This window comes from Oncorhynchus kisutch, linkage group LG25 (genome assembly GCF_002021735.2).
Source record: "Oncorhynchus kisutch isolate 150728-3 linkage group LG25, Okis_V2, whole genome shotgun sequence".
Taxonomy (NCBI): domain Eukaryota; kingdom Metazoa; phylum Chordata; class Actinopteri; order Salmoniformes; family Salmonidae; genus Oncorhynchus; species Oncorhynchus kisutch.
Genome location: NC_034198.2, coordinates 44,969,252 through 44,985,192, shown reverse-complemented (window position 1 = coordinate 44,985,192; position 15,941 = coordinate 44,969,252). Strand labels below are relative to the sequence as shown.

General features: G+C 43.1%; 1 protein-coding gene across 2 annotated transcripts in view; it reads left to right on the top strand.

Annotated features, from left to right (window-relative positions):
• The window catches only part of LOC109884094 (disrupted in schizophrenia 1 protein), a 124,984-nt gene that overhangs the window by 100,248 nt on the left and 8,795 nt on the right, over positions 1–15,941 (top strand). The gene's annotated exons all lie outside the window — the stretch shown is intronic.

Here is a 15,941-nt window from a genome sequence, read left to right as displayed (position 1 = left end):
TGTGAAGGGTAGTATCCTGTATATGTCCTGGTCACATAGTGTTGTAGAGGGTAGTATCCTGTATATGTCCTGGTGACATAGTGTTGTAGAGGGTAGTATCCTGTATATATCCTGGTGACATAGTGTTGTAGAGGGTAGTATCCTGTATATGTCCTGGTGACATAGTGTTGTAGAGGGTAGTATCCTGTATATGTCCTGGTGACATAGTGTTGTAGAGGGTAGTATCCTGTATATGTCCTGGTGACATAGTGAAGGTTATGTTGTAGAGGGTAGTATCCGGTATATGTCCTGGTGACATAGTGTTGTGGAGGGTAGTATCCTGTATATGTCCTGGTGACATAGTGAAGTTTATGTTTTAGAGGGTAGTATCCTGTATATGTCCTGGTCACATAGTGTTGTAGAGGGTAGTATCCTGTATATGTCCTGGTGACATAGTGTTGTAGAGGGTAGTATCCTGTATATGTCCTGGTGACATAGTGTTGTAGAGGGTAGTATCCTGTATATGTCCTGGTGACATAGTGTTGCGGAGGGTAGTATCCTGTATATGTCCTGGTGACATAGTGAAGGTTATGTTGTGGGGGGTAGCATCCTGTATATGTCCTGGTGACATAGTGAAGGTTATGTTGCAGAGGGTAGTATCCTGTATATGTCCTGGTGACATAGTGAAGGTTATGTTTTAGAGGGTAGTATCCTGTATATGTCCTGGTGACATAGTGAAGGTTATGTTGCAGAGGGTAGTATCCTGTATATGTCCTGGTGACATAGTGTTGTAGAGGGTAGTATCCTGTATATGTCCTGGTGACATAGTGTTGTAGAGGGTAGTATCCTGTATATGTCCTGGTGACATAGTGTTGTAGAGGGTAGTATCCTGTATATGTCCTGGTGACATAGTGAAGGTTATGTTGTGGAGGGTAGCATCCTGTCTATATCCTGGTGACATAGTGTTGTAAAGAGTAGTATCCTGTATATGTCCTGGTGACTTAGTGAAGGTTATGTTGTAGAGGATAGTATCCTGTATATGTCCTGGTGACATAGTGCAGGTTATGATGTGGAGGGTAGTATCCTGTATATGTCCTGGTGACATAGTGTTGTAGAGGGTAGTATCCTGTATATGTTCTGGTGACATAGTGAAGGTTATGTTGTGGAGGGTAGCATCCTGTATATATCCTGGTGACATAGTGTTGTGAAGGGTAGTATCCTGTATATGTCCTGGTCACATAGTGTTGTAGAGGGTAGTATCCTGTATATGTCCTGGTGACATAGTGTTGTAGAGGGTAGTATCCTGTATATATCCTGGTGACATAGTGTTGTAGAGGGTAGTATCCTGTATATGTCCTGGTGACATAGTGTTGTAGAGGGTAGTATCCTGTATATGTCCTGGTGACATAGTGTTGTAGAGGGTAGTATCCTGTATATGTCCTGGTGACATAGTGAAGGTTATGTTGTAGAGGGTAGTATCCGGTATATGTCCTGGTGACATAGTGTTGTGGAGGGTAGTATCCTGTATATGTCCTGGTGACATAGTGAAGTTTATGTTTTAGAGGGTAGTATCCTGTATATGTCCTGGTCACATAGTGTTGTAGAGGGTAGTATCCTGTATATGTCCTGGTGACATAGTGTTGTAGAGGGTAGTATCCTGTATATGTCCTGGTGACATAGTGTTGTAGAGGGTAGTATCCTGTATATGTCCTGGTGACATAGTGTTGCGGAGGGTAGTATCCTGTATATGTCCTGGTGACATAGTGAAGGTTATGTTGTAGAGGGTAGTATCCTGTATATGTGCTGGTGACATAGTGTTGTGGAGGGTAGTATCCTGTATATGTCCTGGTTACTTAGTGAAGGTTATGTTGTGGGGGGTAGCATCCTGTATATGTCCTGGTGACATAGTGAAGGTTATGTTGCAGAGGGTAGTATCCTGTATATGTCCTGGTGACATAGTTAAGGTTATGTTGTAGAGGGTAGTATCCTGTATATGTCCTGGTGACATAGTGTTGTAGAGGGTAGTATCCTGTGTATGTCCTGGTGACATAGTGAAGGTTATGTTGTAGAGGGTAGTATCCTGTATATGTCCTGGAGACAGTGTTGTAGAGGGTAGTATCCTGTATATGTCCTGGAGACAGTGTTGTAGAGGGTAGTATCCTGTATATGTCCTGGTGACATAGTGTTGTGGAGGGTAGTATCCTGTATATGTCCTGGTTACATAGTGTTGTAGAGGGTAGTGTCCTGTATATGTCCTGGTGACATAGTGAAGTTTATGTTTTAGAGGGTAGTATCCTGTATATGTCCTGGTCACATAGTGTTGTAGAGGGTAGTATCCTGTATATGTCCTGGTGACATGGTGTTGTAGGGGGTAGTATCCTGTATATGTCCTGGTGACATAGTGTTGTGGAGGGTAGTATCCTGTATATGTCCTGGTGACATAGTGAAGGTTATGTTGTGGAGGGTAGTATCCTGTATATGTCCTGGTGACTTAGTGTTGTAGAGGGTAGTATCCTGTATATGTCCTGGTGACATAGTGAGGGTTATGTTGTGGAGGGTAGTATCCTGTATATGTCCTGGTGACATAGTGTTGTAGAGGGTAGTATCCTGTATATATCCTGGTGACATAGTGTTGTAGAGGGTAGTATCCTGTATATGTCCTGGTGACATAGTGTTGTAGAGGGTAGTATCCTGTATATGTCCTGGTGACATAGTGTGGTAGAGGGTAGTATCCTGTATATGTCCTGGTGACATAGTGTGGTAGAGGGTAGTATCCTGTATATGTCCTGGTGACATAGTGTTTTAGAGGGTAGTATCCTGTATATGTCCTGGTGACATAGTGTTTTAGAGGGTGGCATCCTGTATATGTCCTGGTGACATAGTGAAGGTTATGTTGTAGAGGGTAGTATCCTGTATATGTCCTGGAGACATAGTGAAGGTTATGTTGTGGAGGGTAGTATCCTGTCGATGTCCTGGTGACATATTGAAGGTTATGTTGTAGAGGGTAGTATCCTGTATATGTCCTGGTGACATAGTGTTGTGGAGGGGAGTATCCTGTATATGTCCTGGTGACATAGTGAAGGTTATGTTTTAGAGGGTAGTATCCTGTATATGTCCTGGAGACAGTGTTGTAGAGGGTAGTGTCCTGTATATGTCCTGGTGACATAGTGTTGTAGAGGGTAGTATCCTGTATATGTCCTGGTGACATAGTGAAGGTTATGTTGTAGAGGGTAGTATCCTGTATATGTCCTGGTGACATAGTGTTGTGGAGGGTAGTATCCTGTATATGTCCTGGTGACATAGTGAAGGTTATGTTGCAGAGGGTAGTATCCTGTATATGTCCTGGTGACATAGTGAAGGTTATGTTTTAGAGGGTAGTATCCTGTATATGTCCTGGTGACATAGTGAAGGTTATGTTGTAGAGGGTCGTATCCTGTATATGTCCCGGTGACATAGTGTTGTAGAGGGTAGTATCCTGTGTATGTCCTGGTGACATAGTGAAGGTTATGTTGTAGAGGGTAGTATCCTGTATATGTCCTGGTGACATAGTGTTGTGGAGGGTAGTATCTTGTATATGTCCTGGAGACATAGTGTTGTAGAGGGTAGTATCCTGTATATGTCCTGGTGACATAGTGAAGGTTATGTTGTGGAGGGTAGTATCCTGTATATGTCCTGGAGACATAGTGTTGTAGGGGGTAGTATCCTGTATATGTCCTGGTGACAAAGTGTTGTGGAGGGTAGTATCCTGTATATGTCCTGGTTACTTAGTGAAGGTTATGTTGTGAGGGGTAGCATCCTGTATATGTCCTGGTGACATAGTGAAGGTTATGTTGCAGAGGGTAGTATCCTGTATATGTCCTGGTGACATAGTGAAGGTTATGTTTTAGAGGGTAGTATCCTGTATATGTCCTGGTGACATAGTGAAGGTTATGTTGCAGAGGGTAGTATCCTGTATATGTCCTGGTGACATAGTGTTGTAGAGGGTAGTATCCTGTATATGTCCTGTTGACATAGTGAAGGTTATGATGTAGAGGGTAGTATCCTGTCTATATCCTGGTGACATAGTGTTGGAGAGGGTAGTATCCTGTATATGTCCTGGTGACATAGTGTTGTAGAGGGTAGTATCCTGTATATGTCCTGGTGACATAGTGTTGTAGAGGGTAGTATCCTGTATATGTCCTGGTGACATAGTGAAGGTTATGTTGTGGAGGGTAGCATCCTGTCTATATCCTGGTGACATAGTGTTGTAAAGAGTAGTATCCTGTATATGTCCTGGTGACTTAGTGAAGGTTATGTTGTAGAGGGTAGTATCCTGTATATGTCCTGGTGACATAGTGCAGGTTATGATGTGGAGGGTAGTATCCTGTATATGTCCTGGTGACATAGTGTTGTAGAGGGTAGTATCCTGTATATGTTCTGGTGACATAGTGAAGGTTATGTGGTGGAGGGTAGCATCCTGTATATATCCTGGTGACATAGTGTTGTGGAGGGTAGTATCCTGTATATGTCCTGGTCACATAGTGTTGTAGAGGGTAGTATCCTGTATATGTCCTGGTGACATATTGTTGTAGAGGGTAGTATCCTGTATATATCCTGGTGACATAGTGTTGTAGAGGGTAGTATCCTGTATATGTCCTGGTGACATAGTGTTGTAGAGGGTAGTATCCTGTATATGTCCTGGTGACATAGTGTTGTAGAGGGTAGTATCCTGTATATGTCCTGGTGACATAGTGTTGTAGAGGGTAGTATCCTGTATATGTCCTGGTGACATAGTGTTGTAGAGGGTAGTATCCTGTATATGTCCTGGTGACATAGTGTTGTAGAGGGTAGTATCCTATGTATGTCCTGGTGACATAGTGAAGGTTATGTTGTAGAGGGTAGTATCCTGTATATGTCCTGGTGACATAGTGTTGTGGAGGGTAGTATCCTGTATATGTCCTGGTTACTTAGTGAAGGTTATGTTGTGGGGGGTAGCATCCTGTATATGTCCTGGTGACATAGTGAAGGTTATGTTGCAGAGGGTAGTATCCTGTATATGTCCTGGTGACATAGTGTTGTGGAGGGGAGTATCCTGTATATGTCCTGGTGACATAGTGAAGGTTATGTTTTAGAGGGTAGTATCCTGTATATGTCCTGGTGACATAGTGAAGGTTATGTTGTAGAGGGTAGTATCCTGTATATGTCCTGGTGACATAGTGTTGTAGAGGGTAGTATCCTGTGTATGTCCTGGTGACATAGTGAAGTTTATGTTTTAGAGGGTAGTATCCTGTATATGTCCTGGTCACATAGTGTTGTAGAGGGTAGTATCCTGTATATGTCCTGGTGACATAGTATTGTAGAGGGTGGTATCCTGTATATGTCCTGGTGACATAGTGTTGTAGAGGGTAGTATCCTGTATACGTCCTGGTGACATAGTGTTGTGGAGGGTAGTATCCTGTATATGTCCTGGTGACATAGTGAAGGTTATGTTGTAGAGGGTAGTATCCTGTATATGTCCTGGTGACATAGTGTTGTGGAGGGTAGTATCCTGTTTATGTCCTGGTTACTTAGTGAAGGTTATGTTGTGGGGGGTAGCATCCTGTATATGTCCTGGTGACATAGTGAAGGTTATGTTGCAGAGGGTAGTATCCTGTATATGTCCTGGTGACATAGTGTTGTGGAGGGGAGTATCCTGTATATGTCCTGGTGACATAGTGATGGTTATGTTTTAGAGGGTAGTATCCTGTATATGTCCTGGTGACATAGTTAAGGTTATGTTGTAGAGGGTAGTATCCTGTATATGTCCTGGTGACATAGTGTTGTAGAGGGTAGTATCCTGTGTATGTCCTGGTGACATAGTGAAGGTTATGTTGTAGAGGGTAGTATCCTGTATATGTCCTGGAGACAGTGTTGTAGAGGGTAGTATCCTGTATATGTCCTGGTGACATAGTGTTGTGGAGGGTAGTATCCTGTATATGTCCTGGTGACATAGTGTTGTAGAGGGTAGTGTCCTGTATATGTCCTGGTGACATAGTGAAGTTTATGTTTTAGAGGGTAGTATCCTGTATATGTCCTGGTCACATAGTGTTGTAGAGGGTAGTATCCTGTATATGTCCTGGTGACATGGTGTTGTAGGGGGTAGTATCCTGTATATGTCCTGGTGACATAGTGTTGTGGAGGGTAGTATCCTGTATATGTCCTGGTGACATAGTGAAGGTTATGTTGTGGAGGGTAGTATCCTGTATATGTCCTGGTGACTTAGTGTTGTAGAGGGTAGTATCCTGTATATGTCCTGGTGACATAGTGAGGGTTATGTTGTGGAGGGTAGTATCCTGTATATGTCCTGGTGACATAGTGTTGTAGAGGGTAGTATCCTGTATATATCCTGGTGACATAGTGTTGTAGAGGGTAGTATCCTGTATATGTCCTGGTGACATAGTGTGGTAGAGGGTAGTATCCTGTATATGTCCTGGTGACATAGTGTGGTAGAGGGTAGTATCCTGTATATGTCCTGGTGACATAGTGTTTTAGAGGGTAGTATCCTGTATATGTCCTGGTGACATAGTGTTTTAGAGGGTGGCATCCTGTATATGTCCTGGTGACATAGTGAAGGTTATGTTGTAGAGGGTAGTATCCTGTCGATGTCCTGGTGACATATTGAAGGTTATGTTGTAGAGGGTAGTATCCTGTATATGTCCTGGTGACATAGTGTTGTGGAGGGGAGTATCCTGTATATGTCCTGGTGACATAGTGAAGGTTATGTTTTAGAGGGTAGTATCCTGTATATGTCCTGGAGACAGTGTTGTAGAGGGTAGTGTCCTGTATATGTCCTGGTGACATAGTGTTGTAGAGGGTAGTGTCCTGTATATGTCCTGGTGACATGGTGTTGTAGGGGGTAGTATCCTGTATATGTCCTGGTGACATAGTGTTGTGGAGGGTAGTATCCTGTATATGTCCTGGTGACATAGTGAAGGTTATGTTGTGGAGGGTAGTATCCTGTATATGTCCTGGTGACTTAGTGTTGTAGAGGGTAGTATCCTGTATATGTCCTGGTGACATAGTGAGGGTTATGTTGTGGAGGGTAGTATCCTGTATATGTCCTGGTGACATAGTGTTGTAGAGGGTAGTATCCTGTATATATCCTGGTGACATAGTGTTGTAGAGGGTAGTATCCTGTATATGTCCTGGTGACATAGTGTGGTAGAGGGTAGTATCCTGTATATGTCCTGGTGACATAGTGTGGTAGAGGGTAGTATCCTGTATATGTCCTGGTGACATAGTGTTTTAGAGGGTAGTATCCTGTATATGTCCTGGTGACATAGTGTTTTAGAGGGTGGCATCCTGTATATGTCCTGGTGACATAGTGAAGGTTATGTTGTAGAGGGTAGTATCCTGTCGATGTCCTGGTGACATATTGAAGGTTATGTTGTAGAGGGTAGTATCCTGTATATGTCCTGGTGACATAGTGTTGTGGAGGGGAGTATCCTGTATATGTCCTGGTGACATAGTGAAGGTTATGTTTTAGAGGGTAGTATCCTGTATATGTCCTGGAGACAGTGTTGTAGAGGGTAGTGTCCTGTATATGTCCTGGTGACATAGTGTTGTAGAGGGTAGTATCCTGTATATGTCCTGGTGACATAGTGAAGGTTATGTTGTAGAGGGTAGTATCCTGTATATGTCCTGGTGACATAGTGAAGGTTATGTTGTGGAGGGTAGCATCCTGTCTATATCCTGGTGACATAGTGTTGTAAAGAGTAGTATCCTGTATATGTCCTGGTGACTTAGTGAAGGTTATGTTGTAGAGGGTAGTATCCTGTATATGTCCTGGTGACATAGTGCAGGTTATGATGTGGAGGGTAGTATCCTGTATATGTCCTGGTGACATAGTGTTGTAGAGGGTAGTATCCTGTATATGTTCTGGTGACATAGTGAAGGTTATGTGGTGGAGGGTAGCATCCTGTATATATCCTGGTGACATAGTGTTGTGGAGGGTAGTATCCTGTATATGTCCTGGTCACATAGTGTTGTAGAGGGTAGTATCCTGTATATGTCCTGGTGACATATTGTTGTAGAGGGTAGTATCCTGTATATATCCTGGTGACATAGTGTTGTAGAGGGTAGTATCCTGTATATGTCCTGGTGACATAGTGTTGTAGAGGGTAGTATCCTGTATATGTCCTGGTGACATAGTGTTGTAGAGGGTAGTATCCTGTATATGTCCTGGTGACATAGTGTTGTAGAGGGTAGTATCCTGTATATGTCCTGGTGACATAGTGTTGTAGAGGGTAGTATCCTGTATATGTCCTGGTGACATAGTGTTGTAGAGGGTAGTATCCTATGTATGTCCTGGTGACATAGTGAAGGTTATGTTGTAGAGGGTAGTATCCTGTATATGTCCTGGTGACATAGTGTTGTGGAGGGTAGTATCCTGTATATGTCCTGGTTACTTAGTGAAGGTTATGTTGTGGGGGGTAGCATCCTGTATATGTCCTGGTGACATAGTGAAGGTTATGTTGCAGAGGGTAGTATCCTGTATATGTCCTGGTGACATAGTGTTGTGGAGGGGAGTATCCTGTATATGTCCTGGTGACATAGTGAAGGTTATGTTTTAGAGGGTAGTATCCTGTATATGTCCTGGTGACATAGTGAAGGTTATGTTGTAGAGGGTAGTATCCTGTATATGTCCTGGTGACATAGTGTTGTAGAGGGTAGTATCCTGTGTATGTCCTGGTGACATAGTGAAGTTTATGTTTTAGAGGGTAGTATCCTGTATATGTCCTGGTCACATAGTGTTGTAGAGGGTAGTATCCTGTATATGTCCTGGTGACATAGTATTGTAGAGGGTGGTATCCTGTATATGTCCTGGTGACATAGTGTTGTAGAGGGTAGTATCCTGTATACGTCCTGGTGACATAGTGTTGTGGAGGGTAGTATCCTGTATATGTCCTGGTGACATAGTGAAGGTTATGTTGTAGAGGGTAGTATCCTGTATATGTCCTGGTGACATAGTGTTGTGGAGGGTAGTATCCTGTATATGTCCTGGTGACATAGTGTTGTAGAGGGTAGTATCCTGTATATGTTCTGGTGACATAGTGAAGGTTATGTGGTGGAGGGTAGCATCCTGTATATATCCTGGTGACATAGTGTTGTGGAGGGTAGTATCCTGTATATGTCCTGGTCACATAGTGTTGTAGAGGGTAGTATCCTGTATATGTCCTGGTGACATATTGTTGTAGAGGGTAGTATCCTGTATATATCCTGGTGACATAGTGTTGTAGAGGGTAGTATCCTGTATATGTCCTGGTGACATAGTGTTGTAGAGGGTAGTATCCTGTATATGTCCTGGTGACATAGTGTTGTAGAGGGTAGTATCCTGTATATGTCCTGGTGACATAGTGTTGTAGAGGGTAGTATCCTGTATATGTCCTGGTGACATAGTGTTGTAGAGGGTAGTATCCTGTATATGTCCTGGTGACATAGTGTTGTAGAGGGTAGTATCCTATGTATGTCCTGGTGACATAGTGAAGGTTATGTTGTAGAGGGTAGTATCCTGTATATGTCCTGGTGACATAGTGTTGTGGAGGGTAGTATCCTGTATATGTCCTGGTTACTTAGTGAAGGTTATGTTGTGGGGGGTAGCATCCTGTATATGTCCTGGTGACATAGTGAAGGTTATGTTGCAGAGGGTAGTATCCTGTATATGTCCTGGTGACATAGTGTTGTGGAGGGGAGTATCCTGTATATGTCCTGGTGACATAGTGAAGGTTATGTTTTAGAGGGTAGTATCCTGTATATGTCCTGGTGACATAGTGAAGGTTATGTTGTAGAGGGTAGTATCCTGTATATGTCCTGGTGACATAGTGTTGTAGAGGGTAGTATCCTGTGTATGTCCTGGTGACATAGTGAAGTTTATGTTTTAGAGGGTAGTATCCTGTATATGTCCTGGTCACATAGTGTTGTAGAGGGTAGTATCCTGTATATGTCCTGGTGACATAGTATTGTAGAGGGTGGTATCCTGTATATGTCCTGGTGACATAGTGTTGTAGAGGGTAGTATCCTGTATACGTCCTGGTGACATAGTGTTGTGGAGGGTAGTATCCTGTATATGTCCTGGTGACATAGTGAAGGTTATGTTGTAGAGGGTAGTATCCTGTATATGTCCTGGTGACATAGTGTTGTGGAGGGTAGTATCCTGTTTATGTCCTGGTTACTTAGTGAAGGTTATGTTGTGGGGGGTAGCATCCTGTATATGTCCTGGTGACATAGTGAAGGTTATGTTGCAGAGGGTAGTATCCTGTATATGTCCTGGTGACATAGTGTTGTGGAGGGGAGTATCCTGTATATGTCCTGGTGACATAGTGATGGTTATGTTTTAGAGGGTAGTATCCTGTATATGTCCTGGTGACATAGTTAAGGTTATGTTGTAGAGGGTAGTATCCTGTATATGTCCTGGTGACATAGTGTTGTAGAGGGTAGTATCCTGTGTATGTCCTGGTGACATAGTGAAGGTTATGTTGTAGAGGGTAGTATCCTGTATATGTCCTGGAGACAGTGTTGTAGAGGGTAGTATCCTGTATATGTCCTGGTGACATAGTGTTGTGGAGGGTAGTATCCTGTATATGTCCTGGTGACATAGTGTTGTAGAGGGTAGTGTCCTGTATATGTCCTGGTGACATAGTGAAGTTTATGTTTTAGAGGGTAGTATCCTGTATATGTCCTGGTCACATAGTGTTGTAGAGGGTAGTATCCTGTATATGTCCTGGTGACATGGTGTTGTAGGGGGTAGTATCCTGTATATGTCCTGGTGACATAGTGTTGTGGAGGGTAGTATCCTGTATATGTCCTGGTGACATAGTGAAGGTTATGTTGTGGAGGGTAGTATCCTGTATATGTCCTGGTGACTTAGTGTTGTAGAGGGTAGTATCCTGTATATGTCCTGGTGACATAGTGAGGGTTATGTTGTGGAGGGTAGTATCCTGTATATGTCCTGGTGACATAGTGTTGTAGAGGGTAGTATCCTGTATATATCCTGGTGACATAGTGTTGTAGAGGGTAGTATCCTGTATATGTCCTGGTGACATAGTGTGGTAGAGGGTAGTATCCTGTATATGTCCTGGTGACATAGTGTGGTAGAGGGTAGTATCCTGTATATGTCCTGGTGACATAGTGTTTTAGAGGGTAGTATCCTGTATATGTCCTGGTGACATAGTGTTTTAGAGGGTGGCATCCTGTATATGTCCTGGTGACATAGTGAAGGTTATGTTGTAGAGGGTAGTATCCTGTATATGTCCTGGAGACATAGTGAAGGTTATGTTGTGGAGGGTAGTATCCTGTCGATGTCCTGGTGACATATTGAAGGTTATGTTGTAGAGGGTAGTATCCTGTATATGTCCTGGTGACATAGTGTTGTGGAGGGGAGTATCCTGTATATGTCCTGGTGACATAGTGAAGGTTATGTTTTAGAGGGTAGTATCCTGTATATGTCCTGGAGACAGTGTTGTAGAGGGTAGTGTCCTGTATATGTCCTGGTGACATAGTGTTGTAGAGGGTAGTATCCTGTATATGTCCTGGTGACATAGTGAAGGTTATGTTGTAGAGGGTAGTATCCTGTATATGTCCTGGTGACATAGTGTTGTGGAGGGTAGTATCCTGTATATGTCCTGGTTACTTAGTGAAGGTTATGTTGTGGGGGGTAGCATCCTGTATATGTCCTGGTGACATAGTGAAGGTTATGTTGCAGAGGGTAGTATCCTGTATATGTCCTGGTGACATAGTGAAGGTTATGTGGTGGAGGGTAGCATCCTGTATATATCCTGGTGACATAGTGTTGTGGAGGGTAGTATCCTGTATATGTCCTGGTCACATAGTGTTGTAGAGGGTAGTATCCTGTATATGTCCTTGTGACATAGTGTTGTAGAGGGTAGTATCCTGTATATATCCTGGTGACATAGTGTTGTAGAGGGTAGTATCCTGTATATGTCCTGGTGACATAGTGAAGGTTATGTTGTGGAGGGTAGTATCCTGTATATGTCCTGGTGACTTAGTGTTGTAGAGGGTAGTATCCTGTATATGTCCTGGTGACATAGTGAGGGTTATGTTGTGGAGGGTAGTATCCTGTATATGTCCTGGTGACATAGTGTTGTAGAGGGTAGTATCCTGTATATGTCCTGGTGACATAGTGTGGTAGAGGGTAGTATCCTGTATATGTCCTGGTGACATAGTGTGGTATAGGGTAGTATCCTGTATATGTCCTGGTGACATAGTGTTGTAGAGGGTAGTATCCTGTATATGTCCTGGTGACATAGTGTTGTAGAGGGTGGTATCCTGTATATGTCCTGGTGACATAGTGTTTTAGAGGGTAGTATCCTGTATATGTCCTGGTGACATAGTGTTGTAGAGGGTAGTATCCTGTGTATGTCCTGGTGACATAGTGAAGGTTATGTTGTAGAGGGTAGTATCCTGTATATGTCCTGGTGACATAGTGTTGTGGAGGGTAGTATCCTGTATATGTCCTGGTTACTTAGTGAAGGTTATGTTGTGGGGGGTAGCATCCTGTATATGTCCTGGTGACATAGTGAAGGTTATGTTGCAGAGGGTAGTATCCTGTATATGTCCTGGTGACATAGTGTTGTGGAGGGGAATATCCTGTATATGTCCTGGTGACATAGTGATGGTTATGTTTTAGAGGGTAGTATCCTGTATATGTCCTGGTGACATAGTTAAGGTTATGTTGTAGAGGGTAGTATCCTGTATATGTCCTGGTGACATAGTGTTGTAGAGGGTAGTATCCTGTGTATGTCCTGGTGACATAGTGAAGGTTATGTTGTAGAGGGTAGTATCCTGTATATGTCCTGGAGACAGTGTTGTAGAGGGTAGTATCCTGTATATGTCCTGGAGACAGTGTTGTAGAGGGTAGTATCCTGTATATGTCCTGGTGACATAGTGTTGTGGAGGGTAGTATCCTGTATATGTCCTGGTGACATAGTGTTGTAGAGGGTAGTGTCCTGTATATGTCCTGGTGACATAGTGAAGTTTATGTTTTAGAGGGTAGTATCCTGTATATGTCCTGGTCACATAGTGTTGTAGAGGGTAGTATCCTGTATATGTCCTGGTGACATGGTGTTGTAGGGGGTAGTATCCTGTATATGTCCTGGTGACATAGTGTTGTGGAGGGTAGTATCCTGTATATGTCCTGGTGACATAGTGAAGGTTATGTTGTGGAGGGTAGTATCCTGTATATGTCCTGGTGACTTAGTGTTGTAGAGGGTAGTATCCTGTATATGTCCTGGTGACATAGTGAGGGTTATGTTGTGGAGGGTAGTATCCTGTATATGTCCTGGTGACATAGTGTTGTAGAGGGTAGTATCCTGTATATATCCTGGTGACATAGTGTTGTAGAGGGTAGTATCCTGTATATGTCCTGGTGACATAGTGTGGTAGAGGGTAGTATCCTGTATATGTCCTGGTGACATAGTGTGGTAGAGGGTAGTATCCTGTATATGTCCTGGTGACATAGTGTTTTAGAGGGTAGTATCCTGTATATGTCCTGGTGACATAGTGTTTTAGAGGGTGGCATCCTGTATATGTCCTGGTGACATATTGAAGGTTATGTTGTAGAGGGTAGTATCCTGTATATGTCCTGGTGACATAGTGTTGTGGAGGGGAGTATCCTGTATATGTCCTGGTGACATAGTGAAGGTTATGTTTTAGAGGGTAGTATCCTGTATATGTCCTGGAGACAGTGTTGTAGAGGGTAGTGTCCTGTATATGTCCTGGTGACATAGTGTTGTAGAGGGTAGTATCCTGTATATGTCCTGGTGACATAGTGAAGGTTATGTTGTAGAGGGTAGTATCCTGTATATGTCCTGGTGACATAGTGTTGTGGAGGGTAGTATCCTGTATATGTCCTGGTTACTTAGTGAAGGTTATGTTGTGGGGGGTAGCATCCTGTATATGTCCTGGTGACATAGTGAAGGTTATGTTGCAGAGGGTAGTATCCTGTATATGTCCTGGTGACATAGTGAAGGTTATGTGGTGGAGGGTAGCATCCTGTATATATCCTGGTGACATAGTGTTGTGGAGGGTAGTATCCTGTATATGTCCTGGTCACATAGTGTTGTAGAGGGTAGTATCCTGTATATGTCCTTGTGACATAGTGTTGTAGAGGGTAGTATCCTGTATATATCCTGGTGACATAGTGTTGTAGAGGGTAGTATCCTGTATATGTCCTGGTGACATAGTGAAGGTTATGTTGTGGAGGGTAGTATCCTGTATATGTCCTGGTGACTTAGTGTTGTAGAGGGTAGTATCCTGTATATGTCCTGGTGACATAGTGAGGGTTATGTTGTGGAGGGTAGTATCCTGTATATGTCCTGGTGACATAGTGTTGTAGAGGGTAGTATCCTGTATATGTCCTGGTGACATAGTGTGGTAGAGGGTAGTATCCTGTATATGTCCTGGTGACATAGTGTGGTATAGGGTAGTATCCTGTATATGTCCTGGTGACATAGTGTTGTAGAGGGTAGTATCCTGTATATGTCCTGGTGACATAGTGTTGTAGAGGGTGGTATCCTGTATATGTCCTGGTGACATAGTGTGGTATAGGGTAGTATCCTGTATATGTCCTGGTGACATAGTGTTGTAGAGGGTAGTATCCTGTGTATGTCCTGGTGACATAGTGAAGGTTATGTTGTAGAGGGTAGTATCCTGTATATGTCCTGGTGACATAGTGTTGTGGAGGGTAGTATCCTGTATATGTCCTGGTTACTTAGTGAAGGTTATGTTGTGGGGGGTAGCATCCTGTATATGTCCTGGTGACATAGTGAAGGTTATGTTGCAGAGGGTAGTATCCTGTATATGTCCTGGTGACATAGTGTTGTGGAGGGGAGTATCCTGTATATGTCCTGGTGACATAGTGATGGTTATGTTTTAGAGGGTAGTATCCTGTATATGTCCTGGTGACATAGTGTTGTAGAGGGTAGTATCCTGTGTATGTCCTGGTGACATAGTGAAGGTTATGTTGTAGAGGGTAGTATCCTGTATATGTCCTGGTGACATAGTGTTGTAGAGGGTAGTATCCTGTGTATGTCCTGGTGACATAGTGAAGGTTATGTTGTAGAGGGTAGTATCCTGTATATGTCCTGGAGACAGTGTTGTAGAGGGTAGTATCCTGTATATGTCCTGGAGACAGTGTTGTAGAGGGTAGTATCCTGTATATGTCCTGGTGACATAGTGTTGTGGAGGGGAGTATCCTGTATATGTCCTGGTGACATAGTGTTGTAGAGGGTAGTGTCCTGTATATGTCCTGGTGACATAGTGAGGGTTATGTTGTGGAGGGTAGTATCCTGTATATGTCCTGGTGACATAGTGTTGTAGAGGGTAGTATCCTGTATATATCCTGGTGACATAGTGTTGTAGAGGGTAGTATCCTGTATATGTCCTGGTGACATAGTGTTGTAGAGGGTAGTATCCTGTATATGTCCTGGTGACATAGTGTGGTAGAGGGTAGTATCCTGTATATGTCCTGGTGACATAGTGTGGTAGAGGGTAGTGTCATGTATATGTCCTGGTGACATAGTGTTGTAGAGGGTAGTATCCTGTATATGTCCTGGTGACGTAGTGGAGGTTATGTTGTGGGGGGTAGTATCCTGTATATGTCCTGGTGACATAGTGGAGGTTATGTTGTGGGGGGTAGTATCCTGTATATGTCCTGGTGACATAGTGGAGGTTATGTTGTGGGGGGTAGTATCCTGTATATGTCCTGGTGACATAGTGGAGGTTATGTTGTGGGGGGTAGTATCCTGTATATGTCCTGGTGACATAGTGGAGGTTATGTTGTGGGGGGTAGTATCCTGTATATGTCCTGGTGACATAGTGGAGGTTATGTTGTGGGGGGTATGTACCTACATGCTATGCATGCTATGTAAATCTATATGTTTGTAAAAACATATTGAAAAATATATATCTCTGAAAAATATCTCTGT